At 38.0% G+C, this 12,946-nt stretch overlaps 1 non-coding gene across 1 annotated transcript; it reads right to left on the bottom strand.

Annotated features, from left to right (window-relative positions):
- Positions 1-11,223: 11,223 nt before the first annotated feature.
- On the bottom strand, positions 11,224-11,357 carry LOC112441898 (small nucleolar RNA SNORA41). Its single transcript, XR_003029861.1, has one exon. It is a non-coding gene; the product is annotated as a small nucleolar RNA SNORA41 (small nucleolar RNA).
- Between the last annotated feature and the right edge of the window lie 1,589 nt (positions 11,358-12,946).

The raw sequence follows: 12,946 nt of genomic DNA, 5'->3' as shown, positions 1-12,946 counted from the left end.
GTACAAAGTCAGAGAAAATATGACAGTACTATTAGGAGACATGAATAACCTGACAAGTAACAAACGGAATGTATTGTTTGAAAGACAAATTGCCTGATGGATGGTTCCAAGTCCAGTGTCAAAGGACTTTATCTTTATCTGGGATGGTTCAAAAAGGTATTTTTTGTATTCTTAAGATCTGTCCTCAACTTCCACCCAATTTCTGAGGACACCTCAGAATACATATGCTTCTTGCATATTAATCATTTTAGCCTCTTGTTGGAATTCTCTTAGGAACTTTAGAGGAAGTACCAATGCCTCAAATCGACTCTGCTCTAAAAGAGTTGATTTACAAGCTAAGTGTTGGACTTGACATAGATCAGTACTTTATAAAATATTTTCTTGAAAAATAATATGCATATAGTGACAATCACATATAATTCATATATTAAATGCACACCAAGTTAATCATACGATATGGCCAGAGTTGAGAACCCCTGGGCCAGACAATATGTTTATATCCATATACCCAAGGACACACCACCATCAAATTATAGGTAATCCACTTACAAATTTGCACTGCTTTGTAATATTTTATATTGACTTACCTTTGAGTAAAGGTCTTGATGATATGTTGATTAAGGAGGATGCTCCTTAACATTTTAGTCAATATCAATATGTTTCAGTTGTACTAATGCTTATATGAAACAGTTGCCCCATCCAAATTTTTTAAAATTCTACAATATATAACTTTTATGTATTTTTCCTTCCAGAACATGTACCAGAAAATTATTTAATGAATCATAAAAGTGTGCTATGTTTTACAAGTGTACTGTTAGAACAGATTGTATGAAAATCATGAGGGGTCATGGGACTCCTGATAAAAAGCACCTAATTTGGAATTTACTCAAACATACTGAATTAGAATCTATGTATTTGGACTCTTGAACTCTGCCTTTAACTAACTCCATGTAATTCTACTATGTAATGAATTTTGATAATGCCTTTATTCACTTTAAATCAGTTCTGTATTTATTAAATTACTAAAATGTGCAAGACAATGTGAAAGATAAGACAATAAATGGAAGTAATATCTAGCACCTCTCTAATTTTGTAAGAATTTTAATATATTTTGGTTTCTTTCTTGGCTTAATACTGCTAACCCTTGAACCCTTTAAGCAGAAGTATTTTGCATATTAACATTAATTATAGTTTAATAATCTTATTTTAACCTCCCTTCAAGACCCATTTCCTAGTAAAGGATAAATATTACTTGTAAAATAATGCATGCAAATCAAAGATAGTGAATATAAGACACTTCTCAGCATTTTTATACATTATTTAATTTAGTCTGAAAAATTTTCTAAATACTATGATTTCCATTTTATAGACAAAGAAGCTGTGGTGCTACAGTTTTAAAAAATGTGATCAATGTTTAACAAAGGGGCAAGAACTGAGAAGATATATATATTTTTTTTAAATTTTATTTTATTTTTAAACTTTACATAATTGTATTAGTTTTGCCAAATATCAAAATGAATCCACCACAGGTATACATGTGTTCCCCATCCTACAGTCTTATGGACTCTGTGGGAGAGGGAAAGGGTGGGAAGATTTGGGAGAATGGCTTTGAAACATGTAAAATATCATGTATGAAACGAGATGCCAGTCCAGGTTCGATGCACGATACTGGATGCTTGGGGCTAGTGCACTGGGAGGGTTCAGGAGGAGAGAAGATATATTATACAAATTAGTATACTATAATGGTCAGTATCCTTACCAAAGTGCTTAACCATTCATACTGAGAGTCAGCAACTCAGCTGATACTTTATTTTTGAAAATGGACATAATGAAGATATTAGAAATTATCTTTCTTATTTTAGTGTTTAACTCAGAAGAAGTTTCTGAAGCTGTATGTACTGAAAGTCACATCACAACGTCCAATCTGTTAGTATTTTGAATCCCCTTTTTAAGTATAGCAAATTCCTATTATGTCATGAATATATTCATCTTTCTATATGTAATGAATATTGTACAACTTTAAGGAATTGAGAGCAATTATACCAAGTGTTAGAAATTCACTTGAAATTTTCAGCAGAAAAGAAAGAATTTGAGTTTTCACTGATAACATTTTTTATCATGAGTACTAGTATTTTACTATATCTTTAGTGTGTAATAGAGAAATTGAGAGTATTAGTAATAACAATAGATGCTAATTCTACGTATCATTTTGTATCTATATTGTGAGGATGAACTAAGAATTCACTGGTTTTAATTTTATTTCAATCTATCCATTAATTATTTGATATGATGAATTCATCCATTTATTTATGCTAAAAACATAATTTCTGATATAATTAGACCCATTAAAAAGTATGTTTGGATAGTAACAAAATATATGTAACTTAAGCAAAAATAAAACTGGAGACCATGGGACTATTAAAATAACAAAAGGTTTTTTTTTTTTCCCCCTTGGGAAAATTCACTGCTTTATTTGAATACTGTTTAAAATTTTAATGTCCAATATTTTGAGTGACTAAATTATGTGAAGATTTATGCAGTGAATAAAAATCATAAAATTTTAGTACTAGAGGAGATTAAAGTCATTTAGTCTGATGCCATATTGCCAGTAATTAAAATGAAAGCCTGAGAAATGAATGACTTGATAAAGGTCAGAAATCCAGTTATCAGTAGGCTTTAGACTGAAAAACATGATTTGCACAATTTTTCTATAGTCCATTGTCCCTGAAATAGGTCAAATAAAGGGAAATATATGATGAATAAATTTCTATTTTTAAAAAAGAAATGAAAGCTAACCTTTATTAAGGACTTTCCATGAGTAAGACATGCACTTCGACATGGACACTCTAATTCTCCCATTACCTTTAATCAGGAAAGCATTATTATTAATGCCACTTTACAGATGACAAAACTGAGACCGAGAAAGATTAACTTTTCCTAAGTCACACAGCTAGTATCATACACAGAAATAGAGGCCACGCAGTTGGAAAAGAGAGGAAATACCCTTGCTGCTAAGTCACTTCAGTTGTGTCTGACTCTGTGTGACCCCATAGACTGCAGCCCACCAGACTCCCCCGTCCCTGGGATTCTCCAGGCAAGAACACTGGAGTGGGTTGCCATTTCCTTCTCCAATGCATGAAAGTGAAAAGTGAAAGTGAAGTAGCTCAGTCCTGTCCGACCCTCAGCGACCCCATGGACTGCAGCCTTCCAGGCTCCTCTGTCCGTGGGATTTTCCAGGCAAGAGTACTGGAGTGGGGTGCCATTGCCTTCTCCCTTAGGGCTAATATAATTTGTTATCCACTATCCAAACTCCACTTAGTATCCTTGGCAAATGGCATATCGTTCACCCTCTGTTTCAAAAATACTGACCAATGCTTAGGTCTATCAAATGCTCACAACACTAAGGCTACTCATATGACACATAGTTCGTATAACTAAAATTCTACTTCTCCACTTTCACAAACTCTTCAGGCAATTGTGCCATAGTTGACAAGGGAAGTGGTATATACGCTATTAACCTGTATATTGAATGACTCAGAATGACTTAGCTTTTCTGTCCACATATGAACCTAAATATACATGAAAAGTATTATTTATTATTTTCCATTTTGGAAATTCTTCTTTAGGATGAAGTGAAAGCATAATTTTTTCAGGTAGATTAGCAAGAAAAAAAAATGTGCTCCTAGTTTGTTCTGCGAGAAAACATAAAAGACTGTCAAATGACCTATCTGTAGATGGCAAGGTCCGTATTTCAAAACGGAATTGTAGAAAAAGAACCAAAGATATGATTACTCATATTCTCAAAATTCATGATTTTTTTAGTTTTCATTCCAAGAAAATTTAGTTAAAGTTTCTAGGAATGAAGAGGAACCTATGGAGTTGGATCTTAATCATTTTTACATTGCGACCAGAAGGCATTGTGCATTCAAATTCCCAACCTTCATGATCCTGTATGAGACACTTGGCCTTAGGTTCTTAGTCAAAAACAGGACAAAAAATGGTGGCTATTTCATAAATTTGTCCTCACAATTACTTGACTTTATAAATGTGCTTCAGTCAGTTCAGTTCAGTCACTCAGTTGTGTCCAGCTCTTTGCGACCCCATGGACTGCAGCATGCCAGGCTTCCCTGTCCATCACCAACTCCTGGAGCTTACTCAAACTCATGTTCATCGAGCTGGTGATGCCATTCAACCATCTCGTCCTCTGTTGTCTCCTTCTCCTTCCACTTTCAATCTTTTCTAGCATCAGAGTCTTTTCAAATGGGTCAGTTCTTCGCATCAGGTGGCCAAAATATTGGAGCTTCAACATCAGTCCTTCCAATGAATATTCAGGACTGATTTCCTTTAGGATGGACTGGTTGGATCTCCTTTCAGTCCAAGGGACTCTCAAGAGTCTTCTCCCACACCACAGTTCAAAAACATCAATTATTTGGTGCTCAGTTTTCTTTATAGTCCAACTTTCACATCCATATATGACTACTGGAAAAACCATAGCTTTGACCTTTTTTGGCAAAGTAATGTCTCTGCTTTTTAATATGCTGCCTAGGTTGGTCATAACTTTTCTTCCAAGGAGCAAATGTCTTTTAATTTCATGGCTGCAGTTACTATCTGCAGTGATTTTGGAGCCCAAAAAGATAAAGTCTGGCACTGTTTCCACTGTTTCCCCATCTATCTGCCATGAAGTGATGGAACCAGATGCCACGATCTTAGTTTTCTGAATGTTGAATTTTAAGCCAACTTTTTCACTCTCCTCTTTCATTTCATCAAGAGGCTTTTTAGTTCTTTTTTGCTTTCTGCCATAAGGGTGGTATCATCTGCATATCTGAGGTTACTGATATTTCTCCTGGCAATCTTGATTCCAGGTTGTGCTTCATCCAGTCCAGCATTTCTCATGAAGTACTCTGCATATAAGTTAAATAAGCAGGGTTGACAATATGCAGCCTTGACATACTCCTTTCCCAATTTGGAACCAGTCTGCTGTTCCATGTCCAGTTCTAACTGTTGCTTCTTGACTTGCATACAGATTTTTCAGGAGGCAGATCAGGTGGTCTGGTATTCCCATCTCTTGAAGAATTTTTCGCAGTTTGTGGTGATCCACACAGTGAAAGGCTTTGGCATAGTCAATAAAGTATAAGTAGATGTTTTTTCTGAAACTCTCTTACTTTTTCGATGGTCCAGCAGATGTTGGCAATTTGATTTCTGGTTCCTCTGCCTTTTCTAAAGCCAGCTTGAACATTACTTGATGAAGTTTAAATGCTACATAAATGTGACTTTCTTGTTTATTTTTTAAGGACTTTGAACAAAAGTTATTACCTGTGTATAGTAAATCCTTATCCATCACTTCAAAAGCTTTTTCAATGTCATTGAGAATTTTGATGATATAGTTTACCTTTCTGATACACACCAGTTATTTTATTTCCATAGAGGAGCAAGACCTGCTGTCAATAGCCTTGATAGTGTCTTCAGTCTAATGTTTAGTACCTGAAAAACAACAACATTTTATAAGTCAAGGGATATCTATCCTTTGGGAGTCAGAACTGTCACTTTAGTAATGATACTGTATTTCTAGAATGAGTATCTGAACCACAGTATTAACCTTTGGACATTCAGTACCATGTCAGTGTGGCTTTCATGCTAAAACAATTGAAAAACTGAACTTTTCAAGCAAACAATTTGAACATTTTTTTTTTTTTTTGCTAAAAGAATGGCTTTTAAGTGGTTTCACTGCAAAATAACTATATGAGGTGACAGATGTGTTAATTCACTTAATTCTTATGATCATTTCTCAGTGTATACGTGTATCAAAGCATCATAACATATATACATTTTTACTTATCAGTCGTGCCTCAGTAAAACTGGGAAAAAAATAAAGTGTCAGAAAATGATGTAATTGCTCACACAACATGGAAGGAATTTTAATGTATTCCAGAGATTTTTCTAAATTTTTACTTGTTAAGTATCTGATAACTATAGATATTGGGCTCCCAGGTGGCGCTAGTGGTAAAGAACCCACCTGCCAATGCAGGAGATGTAAGAGATGCAGGTTTGACCCCTGGGTCGGGAAGATCCCCTGGAGGAGGGCATGGCAATCCACTCCAGTATTCTTGCCTGGGAAATCCCATGGACAGAGGAGCCTGGGCTACAGTGCATGGGGTCGCAAAGAGTCAGACATGGCTACAGCATGAGGCCACATCAAGGTGGCTGAGGAAGAAGATGCAACAGCCTGCTTCTACAGGGGTGAGGGTCTTACACTTTAAGCCATGGCTTTGGCCATTTGGCAAAGCCTAGGGCTCCTTCTCAGAACAATGGTTGCTAAGGGCATAGAGTAAACATCGAAGTGCAAAGGAAATCAATCATAAGGAAGTAGTGCCATCAAACAGTTTTTAGAAAACACGCACGACATGGTAACAGTTCCTTATCCGTGGCTAGCTAGCAAGCCCTCAAACAGCAGGTCCAACTCTGACTCTCGGAGCTGGAGCAGGCTGAGCAGGCATGAATATCCAGATGTCTGCAATGACTGAGATGTGACAGGAAAACACGCGTGGAGCTTCATGAAGTTCAAGGCTTCCAGTGTCAGGAACTGACTCATACGTGCAAGAGTGCCCCTGGAAAAGCAGAGCCTGTATTATGGACAAAGTCCCTAGAAATTGTGAAATAGCACAGGGCATTGATGTGTGCATTCGTAAAGGAAGGAAATGCTAAACTTCAGTAAGAGGTTAATGAACTTATTTCTTAAAGATGTTCAGTATCAAATAGGTATTTGACTTTTTTAGAATCTGAATTTATTTGTTATTTGAATTTCACTTTAGCTTAGAAGACATTTTCAAGTTTGTTTATAGGAGAAGGGAGAGTGGTTGATAGGGTATGTTTAACTCAGAAATAATGGCAAAATCCGGTGTCCTAGTCAGAGTTTGTGCTGCTCGAATTGTACTTTGGCCTCTTCCATCATGCCAGGGCATATACTGTAAGTTTGTAGAGCAAAGAAGTGATCACACTCCAAGAAACTCTCTAACCAAGATAGTTAAGAAGTTGAAAACAGCAGACTGCAAGATCTGTTACCCAATCACTAAAAAGTAGGAAAATAGGAGGTAGAAATTATTTTCCTCTTTCAAGTGAGGAGACTATGTGAAGCATCTCAGAAGCTGTGAGAGATTCAAAGAGAAGCATCAAAAGCATAACAGGAAAGGGAAGCCTTTTTGACCAGGAAATTGGATTAGTCTGCTTTAAAATGTGACACAAAAATGAGCTGATATTACAGTAGGATACTGGATAGCATAGGAGTGGTTTTTATGCATGAGCAGATGCTGCCAGGGGAAATGCAAGGCTCCCGACGATGGCCAAGAGATCACATTCTCAGTCACATTTAATTTCTACTTCTTTAATGGGATGAATAGAATGAAAATGATCCTGCTGAGAACTGGTGTGATGGAGTGGTTATGGACTCAACTGGGGGCAGTGGTCCCCAACCTTTTTGGCACCAGGGACTGGTTTAATGGAAGACTATTTTGTCCACAGTCTGGTGGCAAGGGGATGGTTTCAGGATGATTTAAGCACATCAGATTTATTGCGCACTTTGTTTCTAATCTAATGCCACTGATGATCTGACAGGAGGTACCAGTCTATGGCCTGGAGGTTTGAGACCCCTAAACTGGATGGGTGCAAATCCTGACTTGGTCATTATAAATGACTATTAAGATAATACTGATATCAAAGGAATTGGGAGAGGGCTAACTGTGCAACTGTGGGACTGAAAATTGGGCAATCCATTTGGAAATCAGTCAATTTCTCATAAGGGTAAATATCTACCCATTATATGAATATTCTACATATTTAATCAAGAAAACTAAAATACATGTAGGCAGCAAAGAAACTTTATGTCAGAATGTCTTTCTAAAATTAGATATTAAAATACTGAATATTATGGTGGTTTTTCTCCAAATTACAGAATGTGGTTGGTTTTTGTTTTCTCCCTTTAATAATTTTAGGAAATTAATTTTAGGAATTTTTTAGTGTATGTAACAATGAGATTGGAAAGTAGAGATGTCAAGTCTGTCAATGCTTGGACATGAATAAAAGACTTTCCAGTGTTCTGCCTTGCCTCCCACTGTGCTGAGTGAGGTTAATAAATACTGAGGAACTACTAGATTCTGAGAAATCTTTGAGCAGAGAAGTTATTTAACCTCAAAAAACTCTAAGATAAGTGCGATTACTTAATTGAAGGAAATAGAGAAGATTTCAAATAAAAAATGCTCTGTACCTTGCCCAGGTATAGAGTAAGTATCAGGACCACTATTTTAAAAAAATAAGCTAACAAAAAATGAAGTAGCTTAATGAACCCTACAATCCAGGTTTTCTTTATTGTAGTATACTCTTCTACTAGTTTATGCTGCTTTTTAAAAATTATAAATCATATTTTACTGTAACTTATAAACCCTATCGAGACATAGCGATGGGGAGAAGGAACTGATTCTGGTCAATTCAGCTTTAGAACCTTTGACACAGCAGTATTGAAACTATTTTTCATTATTATGGACGGAATGTTTGTGTTCCCCCCAAATTCACATGCAGAAGCCCTAAGTCCCACTGTGAAAGTATGTGGGAGTAATTACATTTAGATGTGGTCATGTGGGCATGGTCTTCATAATTAGCTTTAACAGGTTTAAGGTCCTTATAAGGAGTGGGAGAGGGGATGAATCTCCATGAATGCACAAATAAGAGTGAATGTGAACACACGCTTAGGTGACAGTGGCTACCTGCAAGGCAAAGAGGATCTTAATCCTGACCCAGAACCAAATCTACTAGCGTCTCAGTTCTCAGCCTCCAAAACTGTGAAAAATAAAATCGCAAAACTGCTGTTTAAGCAATTCAATCTATGGTATTTTGTTATCACAGCCTGAGCTGACTCAGACATTCATTTAATATAGTTTCTAGCCTTAATTGCATTAAAAAATTAATTCACAAAAGGGACATATATAGATTGGGCATCCACTGAGGTCCAAAGGCTCTTCACTCAGTTCAGACAGACAAAAGCAAATATTATGTGATATCACTTCTATGAGAAATCTAAAACATAATACAAATGAAATTATTTACAAAACAGAGACTTGCTGACATAGAAAACAAACTTGTAGTTACCAAAGTGGAAATGGGGCAGTGGGGGGTGGGATGCCAAGAGAGATAAATTAGGAGCTTTATTAACAGATACACCCTACTGTGTGTGCGTGCTAAGTTGCTCCAATTGTGTCTGACTCTCTGCGACCCCATGACTGTAGCCTGCCAGGCTCCTCTGTCCATAGGATTCTCCAGGCAAGAATACTGGCATGGGTTGTCATGCATTTCCTCCAGGGAATCTTCCTGACCCAGGGACTGAACTCTCGTCATTTATGTCTCCTGCACTGGGACAGGTTCTTTGCCACTAGTGCCACCTGGGAAGGCCACACACTACTATGTATAAAATATGTAAACAACAAGGCCCTACTGTAGAGCACAGGGAACGATATTCAGTATCTTACAGTAATATAATGGAAAAGAATCTGGAAAAGGAGCACTTTTTTGTACTCTTGACAATAATGCAATATTGTAAATCAACTATCAGATAAGATCAGATCAGATCAGTTGCTCAGTCATGTCCAACTCTTTGTGACCCCATGAATCGCAGCACACCAGGCCTCCCTGTCCATCACCAACTCCCGGAGTTCACTCAGACTCATGTCCATCCAGTCAGTGATGCCATCCAGCCATCTCATCCTCTGTCATCCCCTTCTCCTCCTGCCCCCAATCCCTCCCAGCATCAGAGTCTTTTCCAAAGTCAACTCTTCGCATGAGGTGGCCAAAGTACTGGAGTTTCAGCTTCAGCATCATTCCTTCCAAAGAAATCCCAGGGCTGATCTCCTTCAGAATGGACTGGTTGGATCTACTTGCAGTCCAAGGGACTCTCAAGAGTCTTCTCCAAAACCACAGTTCAAAAGCATCAATTCTTTGGTGCTCAGCCTTCTTCACAGTCCAACTCTCACATCCATACATGACCACAGGAAAAACCATAGCCTTGACTAGCCAGACCTTTGTTGGTAAAGTAATGTCTCTGCTCTTGAATATGCTATCTAGGTTGGACATAACTTTCCTTGCAAGGAGTAAGCGTCTTTTAATTTCATGGCTGCAGTCACCATCTGTAGTGATTTTGGAGCCCAGAAAAATAAAGTCTGGCACTGTTTCCACTGTTTCCCCATCTATTTCCCATGAAGTGATGGGACGGGATGCCATGATCTTCGTTTTCTGAATGTTGAACTTTAAGCCAACTTTTCCACTCTCCACTTTCACTTTCATCAAGAGGCTTTTGAGTTCCTCTTCACTTTCTGCCATAAGGGTGGTGTCATCTGCATATCTGAGGTTATGGATATTTCTCCCAGCAATCTTGATTCCAGTTTGTGTTTCTTCCAGTCCAGGGTTTCTCATGATGTACTCTGCATATAAGTTAAATAAGCAGGGTGACAATATACAGCCTTGATGTACTAATTTTCCTATTTGGAACCAGTCTGTTGTTCCATGTCCAGTTCTAACTGTTGCTTCTTGACTTGCATATAGGTTTCTCAAGAGGCAGATCAGGTGGTCTGGTATTCCCATCTCTTTCAGAATTTTCCACAGTTTCTTGTGATCCACACAGTCAAAGGCTTTGGCATAGTCAATAAAGTAGAAATAGATGCTTTTCTGGAACTCTCTTGCTTTTTCCATGATCCAGCGGATGTTGGCAATTTGATCTCTGGTTCCTCTACCTTTTCTAAAACCAGTTTGAACATCAGGAAGTTCACGGTTCACATATTGCTGAAGCCTGGCTTGGAGAATTTTGAGCATTACTTTACTAGCCTGTGAGATGAGTGCAATTGTGTGGTAGTTTGAGCATTCTTTGGCATTGCCTTTCTTTGGGATTGGAATGAAAACTGACCTTTTCCAGTCCTGTGGCCACTGCTGAGTTTCCAAATTTGCTGGCATATTGAGTGCAGCACTTTCACAGCATCATCTTTCCGGATTTGGAATAGCTCAACTGGAATTGTATCACCTCCACTAGCTTTGTTCGTAGTGATGCTTTCTAAGGCCCACTTGACTTCACATTCCAGGATGTCTGGCTCTAGGTCAGTGATCACACCATCGTGATTATCTGGGTCGTGAAGATCTTTTTTGTTCAGTTTTTCTGTGTATTCTTGCCATCTCTCTTTTTTTTTACACACCTTGTGTTTGTCACACACATGCCCACTTTCTGTTGTGCTGAGAAAGAGGTGTTGAGTTGTGTGACAGTTTCTTTCCCACAGTGGAATGCCACAGCTGCTACCTTTAAGAACAGCTGCAGACCAATAGCTGTGGAAGTACCATCTCTTCTTAATATCTTCTGCTTCTGTTAGGTCCATACCATTTTTGTCTTTTATCGAGCCCATCTTTGCATGAAATCAATAAAAAACAAAAGCTCCTCCTGGTTACTAAATTCATCTTGTCTCTGACCTGTTAGACTGGTGACACCTATGTGTATGGGGCTACATGTGGGTGCCCACTGTTAGAGCCACAGATCCAGAATTGACATCAGTCTAGTGTGATAACCCTGTGGTCTAACAGTGCTCTTGTGCCTCCTTGCCTCTCAGCACATACCAGGAATTGTCTTGATCTTTGCACATGTGCAGGCCATGGGGATCCAGAAATTGCTACAGAGACATGGATTTACCTACAGGTACTGGCTATCCACCACTATCACACTATTTATAAGCAATGTCAACATCTGAATCTCTGCCAAAAAGATACATTTCTATCCCATCACATTTATCTCAACTATTATGTGCCTCTTCCTCATCATATGGACTCAGTAGGCACTTTTAAGCCTTTTTCTCCCTTCTCTCTGTCTCTCTTTCATCCTTTCTGTTTCCCTAATTTACCAAAACAGTCCCTCAATCTAGAAAGGGCAGATCTCTCTTTATTTCCCAAAATAATATTGTAAACAACGTTTAAAAAAATCGACATATATTTTTCCTTTTCATAGTTTCTATTTCTAGAATCAATTTTTGGTACAGGATGCTATTGTTATATTCAGGATCTGAATTTTAACTTATAGTTAATTTTTACATTTTTCTAGGTTTATTTTTAAATACCTGTCCCTACTACTACCACAAAGGCAGATGAAACCCTTGGTTAAGAAAAGAGAGTTAAGCGAAGACAAGAAATGAAACTACTTGGATATTTCACAAAAAATAGACACCAGTTACAAAATGTGCTTCTTGGCTACCAAAGCAGTGGCTGGGTCATTTTCCTTACGTGCTGTGTGTTCTATATTTCAGTGACTTTCCATTAATCTCATTCTGAGAAACGTCATAATGTCTTGCTTTTTTCAGTTATATAAGCAATATAACTTTCTAAATGTGCAGTGTGTTTCAAGTTCTATATGAAATTGTCTTCAATATTTTTAGAACTGAATGAACTATTTATTTAATAAGGAACTGTCAAGCACTCCTGTGTGGAAGGTCTGGCTTGGTCACTGACTTTAAAGAATGTATAGACAAGGTTACAGTAGATAAACTCTGTGTATGCATGCATTCTAAGTCGTTTCAGTCGTGTTGGACTCTGTAACCCCATGGGCTGCAGCTCACCAGGCTCCTCTGTCCATGGGGATCCTCCAGGCAAGAATACTGGAGTGGGTTGCTATGCCCTCCTCCAGGGGATCTTCCTGACCCAGGAATCGAGTCTGCATCTCTTACGTCTCCTGCACTGATAGGCGGGTTCTTTACCACCAGTGCCATCTGAGAAGTTTGTGAGCCACATGAGGGCTCTGTCACATTTCTACTTCCAGTCCTTCTCCTCTTCTTCCTCCCCACCTCCTCCTTTTCTTCTCCCATCCTTTACAGCCATTTAAAAAAGTTTAAAAATGTAAAACCAATCTCAGCTCAGAGCCTTTGCTGCAGTTTGCCCAATG

Source organism: Bos taurus, chromosome 16, assembly GCF_002263795.3.
Source record: "Bos taurus isolate L1 Dominette 01449 registration number 42190680 breed Hereford chromosome 16, ARS-UCD2.0, whole genome shotgun sequence".
NCBI classification, from domain to species: Eukaryota; Metazoa; Chordata; class Mammalia; order Artiodactyla; family Bovidae; genus Bos; species Bos taurus.
The sequence above is the reverse complement of the archived record's forward strand: the minus strand, read 5'-3'. Positions and strand labels throughout refer to the sequence as shown.